The sequence below is a fragment of the Balaenoptera borealis genome (genome assembly GCF_965194805.1).
Source record: "Balaenoptera borealis genome assembly, chromosome: 1".
Lineage (NCBI taxonomy): Eukaryota > Metazoa > Chordata > Mammalia > Artiodactyla > Balaenopteridae > Balaenoptera > Balaenoptera borealis.
This window is the reverse complement of record NC_138860.1, coordinates 140,992,545-141,011,686: the sequence shown is the minus strand read 5'-3', so window position 1 is coordinate 141,011,686 and position 19,142 is coordinate 140,992,545. Positions and strand designations below refer to the sequence as shown.

Below are 19,142 nucleotides of genomic sequence, written 5' to 3'. Positions count from 1 at the left end.
AACTCAGTAAGCATCTGTACTGAGCATATTCCTGAGTTCCAGCTCACTTTCATCTCTCTCTCAAGGAATCTCCACCCTCAGCCCTTCCTGCCTAAGAAGGTCAAGTTCTGCACATATGACCCTCCTCTGGCCTCCCCTCCTATCTGATTGGCCAAAGCTGACCAGAGACTGGCCTGGAGAGAAAACCTCAGCTTCTAGAGAACCAAGCTCAGACAATAGGATCCTCTCTGGAACTTGAACTCAGAGACAAAGGAGAGTGTGATAGTACAGTGAGGTGGCGGGGAAGGGGCGGGCACAGGCGCTGAGTTGAGCCAATGGTACTCAAAGTGAAGACCAGTGACCACTTGCACCGGTGGAATAGCCTCAAACTCAGAACCCTCTCCCTGCCACCTCAAGGATGCCTGGCCTCCTTCCAGGCCTCTGCTTAGATATCAATACTGCATTTTATAGCTCCTCACTCTCTTCATTAGAACCAGCTTAAGGGAGTCTCTGTTTTCTGCATCAGAAGAACCCTGAGTCAGTATTACCAACAGCATGTACAGGTGAGGAAGCTGAAGTTCTTCAGTCAACGTGAATCACTTGCTCCGGCCCACAGGGCTAGTAATCCTTTTTTGAGGAAGAGAGGGGTGATGGCCTTTATTATTTATTTATTTAAAAATCATACAGATGATACCTGAAAACGATCTCTTAAAAAACTTAACCATTACTAATGAAATGGCCCCCTGCTACACACTTGGTATCGCACCTAAGAAGTGTAGACCATGATCATACTAGGCTCTACTCAGCCGCCACCCAACTTGACGTTCCTTGTCTTTTAAACCTGTCCCCAACTGTAGGATGGCTACATTTTTCAAGGTGGAGGGGAGTGGGGTGGTAAGGACCAGCCGATGAACACAGCACTTGGAAACACTCAGCCCTGATGTCTGGTGCCCTGCTATGAAAATCAAAATTGATTTCACTGAGAGCCGGCATCTCTGGCTTCTGGGCAGAAACCAGGCTGCGGAGGAGAACCAGCACCGAAGGCTGGAGCAAATTCATGGAGCAAATTCTTCCCAATGTCATATTTCTCTCCCCGTTGTCCCTTGACGTCAGAGCAACAAACATCTCCAGCCGATAAGTTTTATTTACTTTGGAGAAAAAAATCGGAAGTGGGGAGGGAATCAGGATTTGTGTCTTCTTCCACAATGCCTGTGTCCCCAGACAGTTAAGTGAGGGGCAAGGCCCAGGTCCCAGAGCCCCGACAAGACAGTGAAGCGTTCCTTTTGAAAACAGACTTCTTTCCCTTGGAGAAGGAACCTTCAGCCAGCTTCTTCAGACACCACCAATCTATAACTGCCTGCAGATCACATTAACCATGTACTTGAAATCTTAGGGCAGCATTTATTCTAGCAGGGAAACTACGACAAGCCTATTTTTATTGGGAGGGCCCCTCTTCTTTCCTTTAATCCTACTTTGAAATATTATCCATGTAGACTGGAAACTTCACAGAAAGGTCTATTAGAAGCCTCTTAGTCTAAACTCTGGGTCTGGAAGATTAGCATTCTGAAGCACAGAGAGGTTAACGGCCCAGCTGTAAATCACACAGCTAGTTAGCAGTAGATCTAGGCTCCAATCTCGTGATGCCCTGGCTTCCAAGCCCGGGCCTCTTCCCACATAGTCTACTACAGAATAGCACCAAGTGGCCAGCTGTCTGACCCCCAGAGACAGAGAGCTCTGTCAATCCCAGTTTTATCATTTATTAGTTCCATATCCCCAGGCAAATCATTTAACCTCTCTGAGCCTCATTTTTGTCATCTATACATCTGAGATTATGATTGTACCTATCTCTAGGATTACTGCACACATGAAATGTGCCAGGGTTTGACACACACAGACCCTATTATTATATTGTACTGCTCCTGCTTCACATACTGGAGTGAACGGATCTGCCATGTGAAATGTGATAACTGTATCCGCACAGCTGCCCAGAGATAAGCGAGAAAAGATGGTTATCAAACCCATTTTACAGTTAAGAAAATTTAGTCCCCCGCAAAGATGACGTAACTTGCGTGAGATCAGAGTTTTAAAACTGAGCACATTCTTAGGTGCCCTAACTGTCCTCCCTAGCACACCATCCGAGGAATGGGTTGAATTAGAAGTAAAGGTTACCTCTTTCCCCACCCTCCACAGAGCAGAACCGTCTATCACTGGCTCACACTCTACGACCCTTCCTTATAAACTGGAATCAGCACAGTGCCTGGCACAAAGAAGAGACACAATGCAGTTTTGATGAATGAGTGAATTACTGTATCATTGAAGATCCTGATCGGCAGATAAGCTGGGCACTGCGTGGGCCCAGATGCCTGAAGCACAGGTCTCGTTGCAGAAAGCAGGAGGCAGGCACACAAGGGCTCCAGGAGCGGGGAGCAAGAACCCCATTCTCTCCATGCCTTCCCATAGCCTGCTCTACAGGGGGGAAAACTTTGACAAGACCGAGAGCTAGGCCCCTGATCTCAAGGGTCCCATCCAGAGCGTTTCCAAACCTAGCCCACATGGCTCAATCCAGGGCCCAGAAGACAACTGTGAAACACACGTGACCCTCCTCCGGCTAAAACAGATGTAATAACATTGAAGGCAAGGGGCAGTGAACAGGCCAGGGAGATGGCCCATCTGTCTTCCTAATTGTCAACTCTGCCCATAACAAAATTTGTCTCCCTGTCACACCTTAGGCTGCTACTGAACTGAAGCAAAACCAAGATATCCATCTTCCAGCCACGAGCAGCAGCCTTCACAAAGTGCCAGGGACAAAAAGAGGCTGTTTGACTAAGAGAAGCAGAGAGAGCTGGAAGGAGCCCTGGCCTGAGAGTCGGAGCTGGGGTGGGGTGAGGGTGTGTGTGTGTGTTGCAGGGGTTACTTGGGCAGTTACTGCACCTCACTGGGCCTCTGTTTCCTATAAAATTAAAGTCCAAAGTTCTGGAAAGTGGGGTCAATGGGGGAAGAGGAGGGCTGTGAATCATGTGACATTGTATGCAAAATATTTTAGGTTATATGCATTTGGAAAAGAGTATCCATAATTTTCATCAGAATCTCAAAGATATACGTAACACTCCCCCCACCCCATCAAAAAATTAAAAAATACTAGACTAGATGGTCTTCTAGTCTAGTAAGCATTTACTGAGCACCTTCTATGTCCTTCTCTGTGTTAGGTACATGATAGGAGAGTCCTGCCTTTACGAAGCTCAGGTGCATTTTATACTCGCTGTGATAGAAGCCTGTCAGGGGAGCTTCAGAAACAAAGAAGAGGGAGCATTTGACTCTCTGGTCAGGAAAGGCCCTCGGGGTCGTGGGGGAACCTTAGGTTAAATGTTGATGTTGAAAGCTGAGTGCGCATTCACTGGGTGAACAAGGAGGAAGTGTATTTTAGAGAAAGGGCAGCATGGGCAAAGGCAGCAAGTGTTCCAGGAACTGCCTGAAGTGTAATTGTGAGTAGAACATAGGAGATGCTCACTGGGGTCAGTGGGGGGAAGAAGCCAGAAATGAGGCTGCAAAGGCAAGCAGGGCCCCATTAGGAAATGCCATGCAAGCCACCCTAAAAAATTTTACATTGTAGGCAATGAGTTCATTCTAGTTTTAAAAGCCTAGGGTGAACCACCACGCCCAGCATGAATCTTTCTGATTTCTGGCAGAAGCCTTGGTCAGTCGTGAACACAGTGGGCAACAGGGAATAACTGGAGGAAAGAACTGCTGCCTCTTGGCGCCCTTAGTGGGCATGGGCTGTCTGCAAAGGTGCTGGTAGTAAGTGCATGCATGGGACGGGTAAGTCCCACACCGGCATGTTAGTCTCTCCTTCTTCTCTTCCAGCCAGGGGGACCCCAACTGCCCGTGATTATGAATGAGAAAAGAAGGTACTGATTGGCCCAGGTGATGGGATGCAGAAGTAAGGCACATGCCCATTTGGGCCCCTGGTCATCACTTGGTAAACAGTCTTTCAGTCACTCCAAAGGACTCTGCTACTTGCCTCAGGGCCCTCTCACATGCTGTCCCTTCTGCCAAGAAGACTCTTTCCGCCCTCTTGAACTAGTTACTTCTTATCAGCCTTCCAACTAAGCGACTACTGTATGTGTCACAGATTCTCATAGCACCTTATCCTTTCCTTTCAAGCAATTCAGCACTGTTTGTAATTCTATATTTATTTGAGTGAGTTGATTCAAGTCAGTCTTGGCCACTAGACTGCAAGCTCCATGAGGCCGTCTAGACAGTGCCAGTTTTGTTCATATCTGTATCCCACTCCCTTGCCTGGTGCCTGGCACAGAGCAAGTATTTGTTGATTGAATGAAAGTCTGGTGTGGACCCTGAGCCATTGCCCATTCTCACTGCCCTTTAACATTCCCCATAACTCAACTCACATTATGGTCCAGTGAGGAGGAGTTTTGGACATGGGCAGGAGGGTTGGACTTGAAAAGGCAATATCAGAGTGAACTCTGCCTTTATTCCAAATGGAGCTCTGTGTTCTCCTGTGTCCTGTCTTGAAAGGCTCTAAGGGAACCCACATTTGGTTTACCCAGGCAAGTCCTTGGGAATCGTGTTCAAGATGCTTTCTCCCCAAGCCTCAACCGCGTTACTGGCTGCATCTGATCCTCCCCTGACCCTACTTGGTCAATAGGACTTTGCCCAGGCTTCACGGGGTCATCCTCAGAAAGAAGGAGGCGCCTCCATCTCCTTCTCCTGCAAAATACCTCCTCCCGGCCCGCCAAGCCCGAACCCTAGGGCGCCTGGGAACCAAAACCACTGGTTCCTGCAGATGCTCAGGGCAAATGCAAATACAGACCTAGTGTAGGGGCCATGGGGTTCGACTTTCCAAATCCCATGCTAAGTAACTGGCCACTCTGCAGGGACAAAGTACTTGGGGTCAAAAGTTTGACCTTAAGGGAGAGATGACAGGGAGGAAATCTCACCGAGTGGCGTACATGCTCAGCAAAAGCGCCCTCGGCGGGGCGGCGGCCAGCACATCCGGCCCCCCTAGAGGCCCCCTTGCCTCCACCCAAGGTCGTGGTCCAACAGGAGCGCTGGAAAGTTCAGCCAGGGGCCGAGGGGTACCCGAGTAGGAATCGGGGGCCGGCTTTTGCGGAAGAAGGGAGACTGAGAGCTCGATTCTTGGTAGTCCTGGGAGCCGGCGGCAGGGTGCCCCAGTCCCGCAAGCTGCATCCCGGACCGCAGCGCCGGGCTCGGAGGCTCTGGGCGGGGGCTGCACCATCCGAGCCGCAAGGACAACGCGGCCTCCCCGCTCCCCAAACTCCTCCGTCCCCGGCACTAGGGCGCGGGGAGCGGGTGGGGCGGAAGGCGAGTGGCGCCCGCCCCTGGGCAGCCCCCTCCCCGCGCGGTCTCGGACCCCGGTGGGGGGCCGGGGGCGCCAAGTCGTCCCAGGCTGCCGCAGCCTCTGCTTTAGGGGAGCCGGGGATGCGGCGCGGGGAGGGGGCGAGGCGGGTGGCGGAGGCAGAGGAGAGGGGCCGAGCGCCGGGGCCAAGACCCGGGTCGCGCCGGGCCGGTGCGGGCAGGGCCGGGGTGGCGGAGCGCCTTACCTTGGCGAGCCGCGGGAGGCCGGCGGGGGGCGCCGGCTGTGCCTCGGACTTCGGGGCGCACGCAGCCTCCGGGTGCACCGTCCCCGTCCCGGGCGCGCTCCACCAGGATGGCGCACCCTCGTCGTGCGGGGCGCGCACCGCCTCGGGCGCCCTCTCGCCGGCGGGCTCGGCCTGAGCCCGGGGCGCACACCCAGCGGGGCACACCCACCGCGGCCGCTGCGGGACTGGCCAGGCGCGGACGGCCGAAGCTGCGCCCGGCGTCGCCGGCTGCCAGCACCACCCGAGTCCCCGCCTTCGCCAGGGGAAAAAAAGACTCCTGACGCGGCGCGGGCTTTGGAGTGTAGGAAGGGGCGGCATTGCGAAACCGAGGGGAGGGTCTTAGACTTGATAAACTCAAAAAGCTTTTGGATGGAGTTTGGAAGAAAAACTTTTTGAAAAAAGAAAACTCCTAACCTGTGTATAGCGCTTTTCAGATTTCCAAAGTGCCTTCATATGCATTTACCTTAGTTCATCCTTACTACAACAGTAACTAACTGTTGAGGCATTTCTATCCTCTTACGGATGGGAAGACATCATCACACAAGGTAATGATTTGCCCAAGCCAGGACTAGAACCCAGTCTGGGTAACGGAGTCCGAGTGCAGTGAGGGGATGTACATCGCCCCGGGGATTTTTTCATTGCAGAGGTGGATGCAGGATAGGGACGGATGTAACCGACCTTTTCTCTCTCCTAAGTCATTTCCTTTTCCTTTTGCTTTTTTGCTTCCCACCATTGCTTTAGCCCCACTAAGTCTTTCACTTCACACTTTGATCTACCACAACACCTTTTATCAGTTCACAATATTTGCATTTCAATCACTAACCTTGAATGACCTGCTCACTGAGTGCCATACCGTGCACAATAAACTTAGGAGAAAAGAGCTGGTACCGCCCCATTTTACGGATGGGGACAAACAGGCATGGGAGGGGTAGAATGTATGGAACCTGCGGGACTCCAGACCCCAGCTCTGACCCACTATGCGCACCTTTCAGAGGGTCCATTGGTGCCAGGTAAAACCTAACCAAAGGGGTTTCATTTTTGACACTGAAACTGTGAAGAGGGGAGATAATTTGGGGCAAGGGACACTTCTGAGACTTTCTTTTTCCCATTTTGATGGAAACATGGTTGTTATAATGATTTACTTCCTCTAGGGCACCATTAGAAGCAAATCAATGGCCCTAGAGCCACAATAAATGGCGCAGTCTTGGCCTCGGTATTGGGAATAATAGGGAGCGGTGGGGACTGTGGTGCACTTGAGGGCAGCTCCAGGCTCCTGCCCAAGTGAAGGGGCTGCTGCCACCCAGCTCTCGCCAATTTTCGCCATTCAGGGCAACAAGTTAATATGACCAGATCGACCCATTTTTCAAGAGAAGCTGTAAATCCAGATCTCTAAGTGAAGTTTCCCAATTTGTTGACAACTCATTTTTAAAATGCTAAGCACTTGATATATAGGTCAATATTGTTCAAGCCAAACGAAATTAGTTTATGGAACAGACCCAGCCCATGGAGCAGGGGTTTGTGCCCTTGAGTTTTGGGTACTTCACACTATTTCATTTGGGCCTCCCATTGCCCCTACAGGATGGACCCAGCATGGATTACTATTTCCATTTTATGGAAGAGGACACCCCTATTCAGGAGGTTTCCCTAACTAGCTCAAGGTTGCACAAGGTAATTGCTAGAGCTGGAACTGAAAGCTAGGCATTCTGATTCCTGATCCTGAAGCCTTTTCTCTCTGCATCCTCTGATCTCATTAAGATTTTGTTTCTTGGTTTCTAGGCATTGTGAGCCAGGTTAGGCATGGGGCTGGCACTGGGGTGTGGAGGCAGAGCACCTTTCCTGGGAGGATGGAGTAGGAGTGCCAGACTGCTGTCCTCGAAAGCTCAGCCTGATGACTCAGAGGTGAAGCTCTGTCTCGAGGGTAAAGCTGAGTCAGAGAAAACAAGGTCTGAATTGGGGCAGCTGGGGCTTCTGAATCCCAGATTAGTGTATTGAGAAACAGGATGAAAAACAAACTAAGCAAATACACCCACCCCCTTGCCCCTCACAAAACCAGAATCCATGGACTCAGAGACACGGGCTAGAGCATTGCCTATTTTTCCTGTCATGACAGGAAAGCAACAAGAATTAGACTGGAAAGTGGACCCTTGGGCGGTCCTGAGAAGAGAGAACCCTTTGCAGACAGCAGGTCTAGAATCTTAGGTTTGGGCATCTCCACTGCAAGACTCAGCCTGGGCCTTTCAGACAGAGTGAGTCTGAAAATCCAATTTAGAATGACTGCACCACACTGCTGGAGCCTGGAGCTGCATAATCAAGGAACTGAGCAGCAGACAGAGAATGGAGTGCCTCCTTATCCCCACCTTTTCTTGGAATTTGGGGTAGAGTGTAGGAGGATTAACAGTTATTCACCGTCTGCCATGTATGTGCCAGGCACTGGGTTGAGGATTTTACATACATGATCTCACTGGGACAATAAAATCTGTGAAATGGCTCTTATTCTCCTTTCAGGGATGGGGAGGCACAGTGTCACTTGCCTGAGGGCACACAGCTAGTAAATTGGGGAGGTGGGTTCAAACACAGGTCTTGGTGACTCCAAAGACTGAATCTTCTCTAACTGGGGGCCTAGAAATTACAGCCAGTGTGGAGGTGGGTCACTCAGATCCTGCTTCAAGAAAGGACACACCAATCAATGGTGTGTTGGTAGTGTTTAATAACTGGCTCCCAGGGCGCAAATGTGTGCATAGGTACAGTCAATGCTCATTATTCCAGGAAGTTTTATAAAGTGGCAGCAAACACTGAAATTGCTAATATTGAACCATTGCTCCCAGGGAAAATACAGGATTAGGTGCCTATAAGCCTTTTGGCACATTTTCATCAACTGATCAATACATAGCTTTGTTTTATGTTTTTGTTTAAAGAAAAAAAATATATATATATATATACAAACATTATATTTTTAATATGTATCATTGATTCATTAACATTGAACTAATGGCCAACCGTGCCATAACTCACACCTGAACAAAGGTTATCTAACACACATATTTTCTCCAAAAAACAGCCTTCTTGTGCTTAGGAACACTGGTAGCACTTCAGCAGTATGCTTTGGGGCTGTCTTAAACAGTGAAATCACCTGCAAAAAGTGTGAAAATGCAAAAAAGTGCCACCAAATAGACCACAAAAAGGACGCTTGTTTACAGCATGAGGCTGAAATACGAAAGCAGAGGGTCACCTTGCAACCTCAGCTGGGAATGTGCACACCAGTTGACTCAAAATTTTGGTAAAAATTTTGCACATATCCACAAATGACTACAAACTTGCTGCAAGTATTGATTTGGGGTTACAGATAAATTTTAGCAAGTAAGTGAATTCGCAAATACAGAATCCACACATTATGAGGAATGGCTGTACATATAGGTGTCCATGTATGCCTTCTGGGCCCTTCATATCCACTACCTATCCCTCCAGGTTTATCCCCCATTATCCTCCAGCCAGACTGGACACTTAACCATTCTCCAAACATGTCCCACACTTATCTAGCCTATGACTGAGCGCAGGCCACTGCCTATACCTGGACTCTTTCGCCTCTGCCTCCCAACACGCACGCACGCACACACACACACACACACACACACACACACACACGCACACTCTGTCTTCTCATGTCCAAATAATTCTGCCATGCAACTGTACCTTCTCCATAAAGGCCTTCCCGTTGCCCCAACAATGGGATTTCTCCATCCTTGGGACCACCGTGGCATTTTGAAGCCTGTGTCAGACACTGCTCATGTTCTACTGTATGGTCAGGGCCCTCAAGATGGCTGTTGTCTTGCTCTCTGTACATCCCCTGCTGTCTAGTCCCTGCTTCACCTACACCCTACTCACATGACTATTCAATCCTCTTAATCATAGGGCTTAATCAGTAACGGCCTATGGCGCTTGACCTCCATCCCAGCTGCTGGTTTCCCCGGTAATTGATGAGCCAACCTGACGTCAACATCCCCTATAACTGGTAGATTCCATCCTCTCCCCTCTAGAAGACTGCTGCTGGGTCCTGCCACTGTCTGCTGTACATGGTGAGGTGTCACTCCAGGACTTCACTTTGGACTTGTAAGATTCCCTATCCAATATATAGTTAATGTCTCTGTCGTTGTCTCCAGGCTCTTTCTTCGGCCTCGCAGCTGGACTATTACAAGGTCTGCAGGTCTGTGGAGTAACATCTACCTTGCAGGCCTGCAGCCTAACATCTATCTTGTATTACAAGGCAGCCTTAGTGATCTTCAAAAAACACAAATCTGATCATGCCACTCCCCTGCTTAAACCCTCTGAAAGGCATCCCATTGCTCCTGGGATAAAATCTGGATTCCTTTAAGAAGGCTTATAAGTCTAGCCCCTTCCTACCTCTCCAGCTTCATTTTGTGTCTGCCTCACCCTCACTTCTCTAGCCACGTGAGACTCCTTTATTATCTCTAACATGCTGGGTTATTCCCTGCCTGGAGTTCTCTGCACATGCTGTGTTTTCTTCTGCCTGGAATTTTCATCCCTCCAATTCTTTGTCTAGATAATTAGTATGAGTCTCAAGCATCACTTCTGTAAGGAATCTCTCTGATGTACCCCAACCTCCCGCTGGACTAAGTTAGGAGTTCCTGGTCTCCAGTGGCAGCTCTGCTTTTCTCGTAACACTCAGCACAATTTAAATTACGTGTTATTGCCCATTCTCCCACAAGATTGTAATTACATGAAGAGAGGCCTATATTCAGCATCTAGTTCAGAATCTGGCACATATAAATGTAAATCTCTCAATAAATGTTTTATGAATGAATAAGTAACTAAATCTCCATTGTCTTCAGACCTATTTGGGGAGTGATAGGTTAGCAGATAGGTAAAATAATTATGGAGATGTCAAGTTTTCTCTTGCTTACTTGTGAGGTTAAATTACTACTATGTTGGTGTTTTATACCACACAATTTTAAATACAAAAAAGTTACTATTATTATTAAATTCAAAAGGAATATGTCCCCACTACATTATATCATACACAAAAATCATTTAGATAATGTAGATTAAAGTGTGAAAGATAATCAATAAGCTTCTAGAATATAACATAGAGAAGACTCATGTCCTAGAAGGAGGCCAATTGGTCTTAAACAAGGCACTAAACCTAAAGAAAAGTATTGATAAACTTGGAATACATTAAAATTAACAACTTCCGTTCATCAAAACTTATTGACACAATGGGAATTCCCAGTGGTTAGGACTCCACGCTTCCACTGCAGGGGGCACGGGTTCCATCCCTGGTTGGGGAACTAAGATCCCGCATGCCTCATGGTGCGGCCAAAAAAAAAAACACTTCTTGACACAAACAGCAATCATTTTATTCCCTCTTATGAAGGTAAGGGTCGGCTGGCTTAGCTGGGCAGATGCTGGTTGGGGTTGAGTCATCTAAAGCTCATCTGAGATGGAACATCCAAGATGGCTCTTTTACATGACTGGTTCATCAATGGTGGTTATTGATTGGGAGCTCTGCTAGGGCTGTTGACCTAGGAGTACCTCCACACGGCCTCTCCATATGGCTCGGCCTTCTCACAGACTGGTGTTTCAAGAGCAAGTCTTCCAAAGAGGGAAGAAGTAGAAGCTGCCCAAGCTCTCAAAAGCCAGGACCAGAACTGATGCAGCATTGCTTTCAACATGTCTTATTGATTAAGCAGGCACAGGGCAAGCCTAGATTCAGAGGGAGGGAGTAATAAACACCAATTCTCAATGGGAGAGTGAAAAAGAACTTATAGTCACCTTTAACCTACCACAATACTACTAAGAGAGTGACAGCAAACCACAGACTAGGAGACTAATGTTCAAACAACGTTATCAGTTGAACTGTGTCCCTCTCCCTCAAATTCATATGTTGAAGTCTTAACCCCTGGCACCCTAGAATGTGACTTTATTTGGAAATAGGGTCATTGCAGATGTAATTAGTTAAGATGAAGTCATATTGGAGTAGGGTGAGTCCCTACTCCAGTATGACTGGTGCCCTTATAAAAGGGGAAATTTGGATATGGAGACACGTACAGTGGGAGAATACCATGTGAAGATGAAGTCAGAGATTTACAAGCCAAGGAATAACAAAGATTGCCAGCAAACCACCAGAGGCTAAGAGAAAATTGTGAAATAGACTTTTTCTCCTAGCCCTCAGCAGAAACCAACTCTGCCAACACCTTGATCTCAGACTTCTAGGCCCCAGAATTGTGAGACAATACATTTCTGTTGTTTAAGCCACCCAGTTGACGGTACTTTGTTATGGCTCTCCAAGGAAATTAGTACAATATATAAAGAATGTCTGCAAAGCAATACAAAAAAAAATCCACTAGAGAAATGAGCAAAAGTTTAAGCAAACACTTCATGATAGAAGACATTCAAAGGTCAACCATATGAAAAAATGCTCAATATCACTAGTTATTTGAGAAATGTAAATTAGACCTCAATAAGGTCTCACTGTACACACTTCAGAATAACTTATAGTAAAAAGGTTAATATCAATAATACAAAGTGTTGGCAAGAATATAGAGCAAATGGAACACATAAACATTGCTCCTGGAGTGTAAGCTGGTAAAAACCACCTTAGAAAACTGTCTGAATCTACTAATGACCCAGTAAGTCCACTCCTAGGCATAGACCGAATAAAAATGTGTACATATGTACAACATGGGGCATAATCATGAATGGTTATAACACTACTATTCTTAATTTCCCCAAACTAGAAACAGTCTAAATTTATATCCAGTACAGAATGGAGAAATAAACTGTGTTTTAGCACTGCAATGTAATACTATACAGCAGTGAGGATGAACCAATCCCTGCTACATTTAAACAACATGAATGAATTTCACAAAAACGAATAATGAGCACCAAGAACAGAGCACAGAATATATGATTCCAGCGGCTTCCCTGGTGGCGCAGTGGTTAAGAATCTGCCTGCCAATGCAGGGGACACGGGTTCGAGCCCTGGTCTGGGAAGATCCCACATGCCGCGGAGCAACTGGGCCCGTGAGCCACAATTACTGAGCCTGCGCGTCTGGAGCCTGTGCTCTGCAACAAGAGAGGCGGCGATAGTGAGAGGCCCGCGCACCGCGATGAAGAGTGGCCCCCACTTGCCACAACTAGAGAAAGCCCTCGCACAGAAACGAAGACCCAACACAGCCAAAAATAAATAAATAAATAAAATTTAAAAAAAGAATATATGATTCCATTTAATAAAGTTCAAACACAGGAAAAACTGCTCTGATGAGAGAAATCAGGGTAGTGGATATCTTTGGAAAGGAGAGAGCGACTAGGAGGTAGCACAATGGATATCTTGGGGGGAGGGTGATAATTTTTTTTTTTTCAATCTGGGTGATATTTTACTTTGTGAAAATTCATTGAATTGTACTTTGTGCGCTTTTCTGTGTGTGTTATACGTCAATGTAAAATTTTATTTAAAAATTAAATAAATACATTCCAGAGTGTCAAGTCATCTTTACCCACTGATAACTGGAAATACTAGTCATATTTTTCACATTTGTAATGATTTATAAATGTGTTCTACTGGAATATCATTCTGAGCATCTTTGAGGTTTTGTAAAGAAAAAAGAGATTGCAAGTTCAATTTCTTTATCTTTTTATATAATGAAGCTTTGTTGTGTATGTGAAATATTCAATGTTGATTAACTATTTAAAACTTGGTTAAATCATAGAGTGGACAATAGCATATTAAGCAAGGATTTGACACTAAGTTGGGAGGCACAGGCGATCCATTGGATGACAGAATTGGTCATCAAACAGATCTCAACATCAGTTTGCATTCTAATCTCCATATGGATGGCAGCCTCCACTCCAACCTTCCTGAACATGTAATTCCTCCAACTCCAGGAGCTCTCTCTCCCTCACTTCCAGGTTATTTCACATATAGCATTCTCTGCCTAGAATGGTCTTACATAGCTCTTCACCTATCTAACTCCTTCCAAGTCTAGTTCAGGTATCACCTGACCCTTGTGATAGACCGTCTCTGAGATGTTCCCCAGTGATCCCCTCCTCCTGGTCTTCATGCCCTGTGCAATCCCTTCCCTTGAGTGTGGGCTACACCCAGTGATTCACTTCTAAGAAATAGAATATGACAAAAGTGATGGGATATCACTTATAAGACTAGGTTACAAAAAGACCATGGCTTCCATCTTGGGCTCCCTCTCCTCTTGCCTTATTCTCACTCTTTTTCTCGCAGAACCCTTGCTCAAGGAAGTCAGGTGCCTTGTTGTTAGTAGCCCTAGGAAGAGGCCCACGTAGCAAGAAACTGATGTGTTTGGCCAACAGCCAGTGAGGACCTGAGGCTTGCCAACAGCCAGGTGAGTGGGGTATTGATTCAGAATGAATCCTCCCCAAGTCAAGCATTGAGATGACTGCAGTCCCAGATGACACCTTGATTGCAGCCTTGTGAGACCTTGAGCCAGAGGTACCAACTAAGCAGTACCCAGATTTCTGACCCACAGAAACGTTGATCTAATACATGTTTGCTGTTTTAAGCAGCTGAAGTTTGGTGTAATTTGTTACACAGCAATAGATGACTAATACAGCCCCCACCTTCACTTCTCCCACCCCCAGTTGGACTCACTGCCCCTGTTGTACCCAATGTTTCCCAGAATCACAGCATTTATCACACATTATAGTAATCTACTGCTTACTTGCCAATCTCTTCCATGAAAATGACCAGGGACCATGTCATAACTTTTTTTTATTCTACTTCCTAGAACTTAGTTGTACTCAATAAGTGTTTGATTAACACATGAAAGACGAAATAGATGCTAGCTGTTCAACCTTGGGAAATAATAACCTCTCTGATTCTCAATCTTTTCATCTGTAAAATGACAACAAAATTTGTAGAATGATTTAAGAGACAAAAAGAGCATGACTTGGTAAGTAATTAGATGTGAAACGTGAGGGAAAAGGAAGAGTCAAAGTTTGGACAACTGGGTATTCCTAAAAGAGAGAAAGAATACCAGAGGAGGAGACGGTTTAAAGTAGAAGATGGTGAGGTCAACTTTGGAGACGCCAAAATTGAGGTATTTATGAACACATCAACCAGGCTGATGGGTATATACTCCAATGCTTGCAAGGTCTGTGGTGGGATACTTTTGGGAGTTAATGGCATGTAGATGGTAACCAAAGCCATGGGAGAGAAGCCAAAGAGTGAGATAAGCTGTGGGCTGAGAATAGACACTTAGGGAATATTCTCATGAAGGGGAAGATATAGACAGAGGTCTGTCTACAATAGGAAGGCTGTGGTAACCCAGATGGATGGATGTAGACAGTTTCACAAAGCAGGGAATGATCAGCAATAACAAATACAGCAGCGATCAAGATATTAACATCCTTTGGAATCAGTCATTGGAAGATCATTGAAGACTGTTGCAGATTGTATCGTTCAGAGATGACCGTAACAATATTTCCCATCCCATATGCTCTTCTACAATGTGACCTTGCCTCTGTCCCATTGAGAGATGGGGTCTATACTATCTCCCTTTGATTCTGGGAGGGCTTGTGACCACTTTGATTAGTGATCATGGTGGAAGTGGTGCTATGGGATTTCTGAGGCTATAAAAGTCACAATTTCTGAATCATAAAAGGCGATGCTTCTTCCACCTCATTTCCTGGAACACTAGGGCATGCCATGTAAGAAGCCAGGCTACTCTGAGGCCACCATGCTGTGAGGAAGCCAAACCACATAGAGAGGCGTGTATAGGTCTCTGGTCACCATCATGGAGCAGAGACAAGCGATACTTTGTGACCAATCTGACTTCCAGACCCTCAGAATGCACAAGCATAATAAAATGGTTGTTTTATGCCACTACATTTTGGGGTAATTTGTACTTTATTACACAGTAATAGTACCTAGAACAATGACTTTAGGGAAAGAAGTTTCCATGGAATGGTTAGGACAGAAGCCAGAGTGCAGTGGGTTGGGGAATGTGTAAGAGAAAGAGGGGACACGTGAATAGATTATCGTGGGGGGAGCTCAAATTGGAGGATGATAGAAAGGGACTTAGGAGAGTTCTTGTCAGATGGAATAGACTGGACAGATTTATAGGAAAAGAGGAAAATATCAGAGGAGTGAGAGTGTTGAAGCAGAGAGGAGAGGTTGTAACAGAGGAATCAGCAGGGGAAGTCCCAGGCACAGGTTGAAGAGCTGGACTTGAACGGTCTCCACGGAGACTGGAAGAAAATAACTGGAATTTGTTGGGGCAGGAAGGCATGGCAGGATAGCAGGCAAGGAAACTGGTGGTACTGGTGTGAGTGCAGTTCACATGATCACGTACCAAGTCTGGACTTCCAGCTGGGGAGACTGATAGACCGAAGGAAATGGAAGGAACAAAGAGCTGGGGTCTCTTGGAGGTCAGATTGCAGGTATCATGGGTATGAAGTCTTGAGATAGCCAAAAGAGTGGGAGAATGCAACCATAAAGGAGGTTACTAGAATCCAGATGACACAGTCCTGGGTCATGACAAGATCAAGGGTGGGGTCTGGGAGTGGTGGCTGAAGCAGAGGAGAGGTGAAGTCCCTTGGAGTTAAAGAGATCAAGGAAGTAGCAGTCCAGTCAGTTGTCTGCCTGGGCACCGAAATCTCTTAGGGTGACACAGGACTTGAGCAGGACAGGAATACTGAGAGCGAGACCATGAATGATTCAGTGAATGAGCATCGGACAGTTTTCAGTATTGGGGAGGAGAGATGTTGGATGGCATGATGCTCAAAGAAAGCTATGAGTCTGGCCAAGCAATGGTGTGGAAGTGACAGAGGAAAGCCAGGACAATCCAGCCACCACTTCTACTTCCGAGGTGCAGGGTATGGGCCTGAGAGGGTGAGCAACTTTCTCCTGAAGGGCTACATAGAAAGTGAAGACTTCTGTTAAAACAAAAGATGATGAGAGCCTTCTAACGAGGATCTGGGGATAAAGGGAGCATGTGTCCATAGTGGATGGAGGGTTCCTGAGGGTGTAATGGCTAAATAGGGTTTGGGAGTGGGGTGAGTAAAAAATACAAGGAGGGCAAGTAATGGTGCGTGTGGGGGGTTGTGGAATTTGAGGTCGCAGAAGGGACTTTTTGTTACAAGGCCCTTGTTCTAGGCAGAGACCCTCTTAAAGTATTTAGAACTTTAGTATTTAGAGCCTGAGCTATGCAGGCGGTGGGGCCTTGTTCTAGGCCAAGGTTCTTGCCCTCCAAGTCCAGTGCCCCTCCCTTGGGCAGGCCCCTCTCATTGGAGCCAGGAGGCCCCTATGCCTGGCAGATGACTGTCTGCCAGGGACACTGTAAAAGGGGAGGGGGGGGTGGACGGTGGGTGGAGCTGGCGCCTGACTGTGAGACCCCCTCAGACGGCCTGGGCATTCCTGACTCAGGAAGTCACACATAGCAATGGATCTTCCTGTTATGACTGTTCTGCTATAAATAAAACAGAAAAATGTGAGAGTTCTTGAACTTTCCTGAGAGGAAGACAATAAAAGCAATTTGACCACCCACCTGGAAGCTCATATTAAATAACTTTTTTAAGACAGAAATGGACACGCTCCTATTAATAAGCCTGGCGAAGTAAAGCCTGTCTGCGGCCAGAGTGACTCTGAAAGCCTCTTTCCCCACAGAGGCCCTGAGGGGAGACTAAGAGAAGGGGTGTGATCCTGTCATTGGACAAGCCCACGCTGGTCACTGCAGGTAGAAAATTCTACAGGGAAAGAGTCCTCAGCCTCTAATCCACCTCTTGCCCTTCATGGAGAAGTTTACGCACATAATTATAGCATCTAAAGGAGAGACCAAGTATGTTGTTTTCCAGGCAAACCCTGTGAGACCCCCAACAACCTGAGGGAGGAGGGTCTGTTTGATGCCCATTTTACAGATGTGGAAACTGAGACTTAGAAGAGTACATTTACGCCCAGGTTCTCACAGTTAGAAAAAGCAGCTGGGATTTGAGGCACTCTAGCTGCCAGATCCGGGGAAATAACCACTCCACCATTTTCCCTGCCTGCCTGAGGCACAATGTAGTTGTGTGAAGGCTTTCAAAGTCAACTTCCTCTTGCTTCACCTCAGATGTGGTCGGGAGGCAGCTGATCATCACGTCCACTCTGCTCCTTGCTCACACCGTCCTTCAGTGTCCTGGCTGTAATCTGCAAAGCCACTGTGGACTGAACATCAGGTCTCCTTCAACCCAGACGCCCCCAGCATCCTGCAGGGAGGTCACCCTGGCCATCAGACACTCGGGATTCCTGGTTCCATGGAACAGAGAGCCCCTCAAGAGAAAGGGAGTCAGGGCTGGAGCTGAGACTGAGGGGCCCTGGGTGTTCTGTGGGTCGTGGTGTCCACCTCTGTCGCTGCCTTTCTCGCCGCCTTCTCTAGAGCCTCACTTCTCGCTGCACACCTTCTCCTACCCAGGTCTCTGCCTGCCTCCTCCTGGCCTCTCCCCCTCCCACGGCGTCTCCGACTCCGCCACGTGGGACCTTCCAACGCATTCCCGTGGCCCCCAGCCCCTCTGCTAACTGCCTGCGCATCTCAGCGTTCTTGGTTCAGATTCCTGAGGTGGGAATATGATCGGCCTGGCTCCCTTTTGGGGCTGGACCATAGGTCGTAGGTCGGTGGCTGGCCTGAGTTGGCTCAGATGACCTCCCGGCTGTACTGAACACCAGGGGTGGGACAAACACGGCTGAGGAATGTCCCTCGGCTCTTTCAGCCGGGGCTCTCTGTTGAAGTGTTCTTTTTATTTTATTTTAACATCTTTATTGGAGCATAATTGCTTTACAATGGTGTGTTAGTTTCTGCTGTATAACAAAGTGAATCAGCTGTACATATACATATATAAAATTATGGAACGCTTCACGAATTTGCGTGTCATCCTTGCACAGGGCCATGCTAATCTTCTCTGTATCATTCCAATTTTAGTATATGTGCTACCGAAGCGAGCACGAATTGTTCCTTTTAGAAGAGATGATGGTCAACATTTGTACTGTACTGCTAAAACCTCCACCCGCCCTCAGGCAGGAACACAGGCTTTTGGTGCATTTATAAATGAGGGCTTTTAACTGCCAGAAATGATAACATACAGTCAGCATACTCTCACTCCAACGTTCACTAGTGTGTGACCCCGTTCCCTTTCAAACTGCTCCCCCTGCCAAAATGTCTCTGTCTCTGAGAGCTCCCAGATAGTGACTCCTGTGTGAGCGATGGGTCCAGTCTGTCGCCAGACGACATCTGCATGCTGTCCTCTTGCCACACACACTGCTGGCCCTGCCGCCTCTGGCACTGGTGTTTTTGCAGTTGTCACTGTGTCCCCCAGCCTCTGCTGATGCCCTCGGCACACCTAAGCCCTGCGGGGATGTAAAGAACACCCACAGGAGGAGTTCTTCATCCTGTTTTTGTCACCTGTTATTAAGGGGCATCACCATGCTCTGACCTCCGATGGCTTGGGGGGGCTTGAATGAAACTGCTCTTCCGGTTTGTCCTCGCCAGCCACTTTCCCCAGGATCCAGGCACAAGGGCATGAGGGGAG

General features: G+C 47.4%; 1 protein-coding gene across 4 annotated transcripts in view; it reads right to left on the bottom strand.

Annotated features, from left to right (window-relative positions):
• The window catches only part of KANK4 (KN motif and ankyrin repeat domains 4), a 67,760-nt gene extending 61,914 nt beyond the window's left edge, over positions 1-5,846 (bottom strand). For all 4 annotated transcript variants that reach the window (XM_082356635.1, XM_082356633.1, XM_082356634.1 and 1 more), the window contains exon 1: positions 5,559-5,846. The gene's annotated coding sequence lies outside the window, so the exon portion shown is untranslated. The remainder of the gene's footprint in view (positions 1-5,558) is intronic.
• Positions 5,847-19,142: the final 13,296 nt, after the last annotated feature.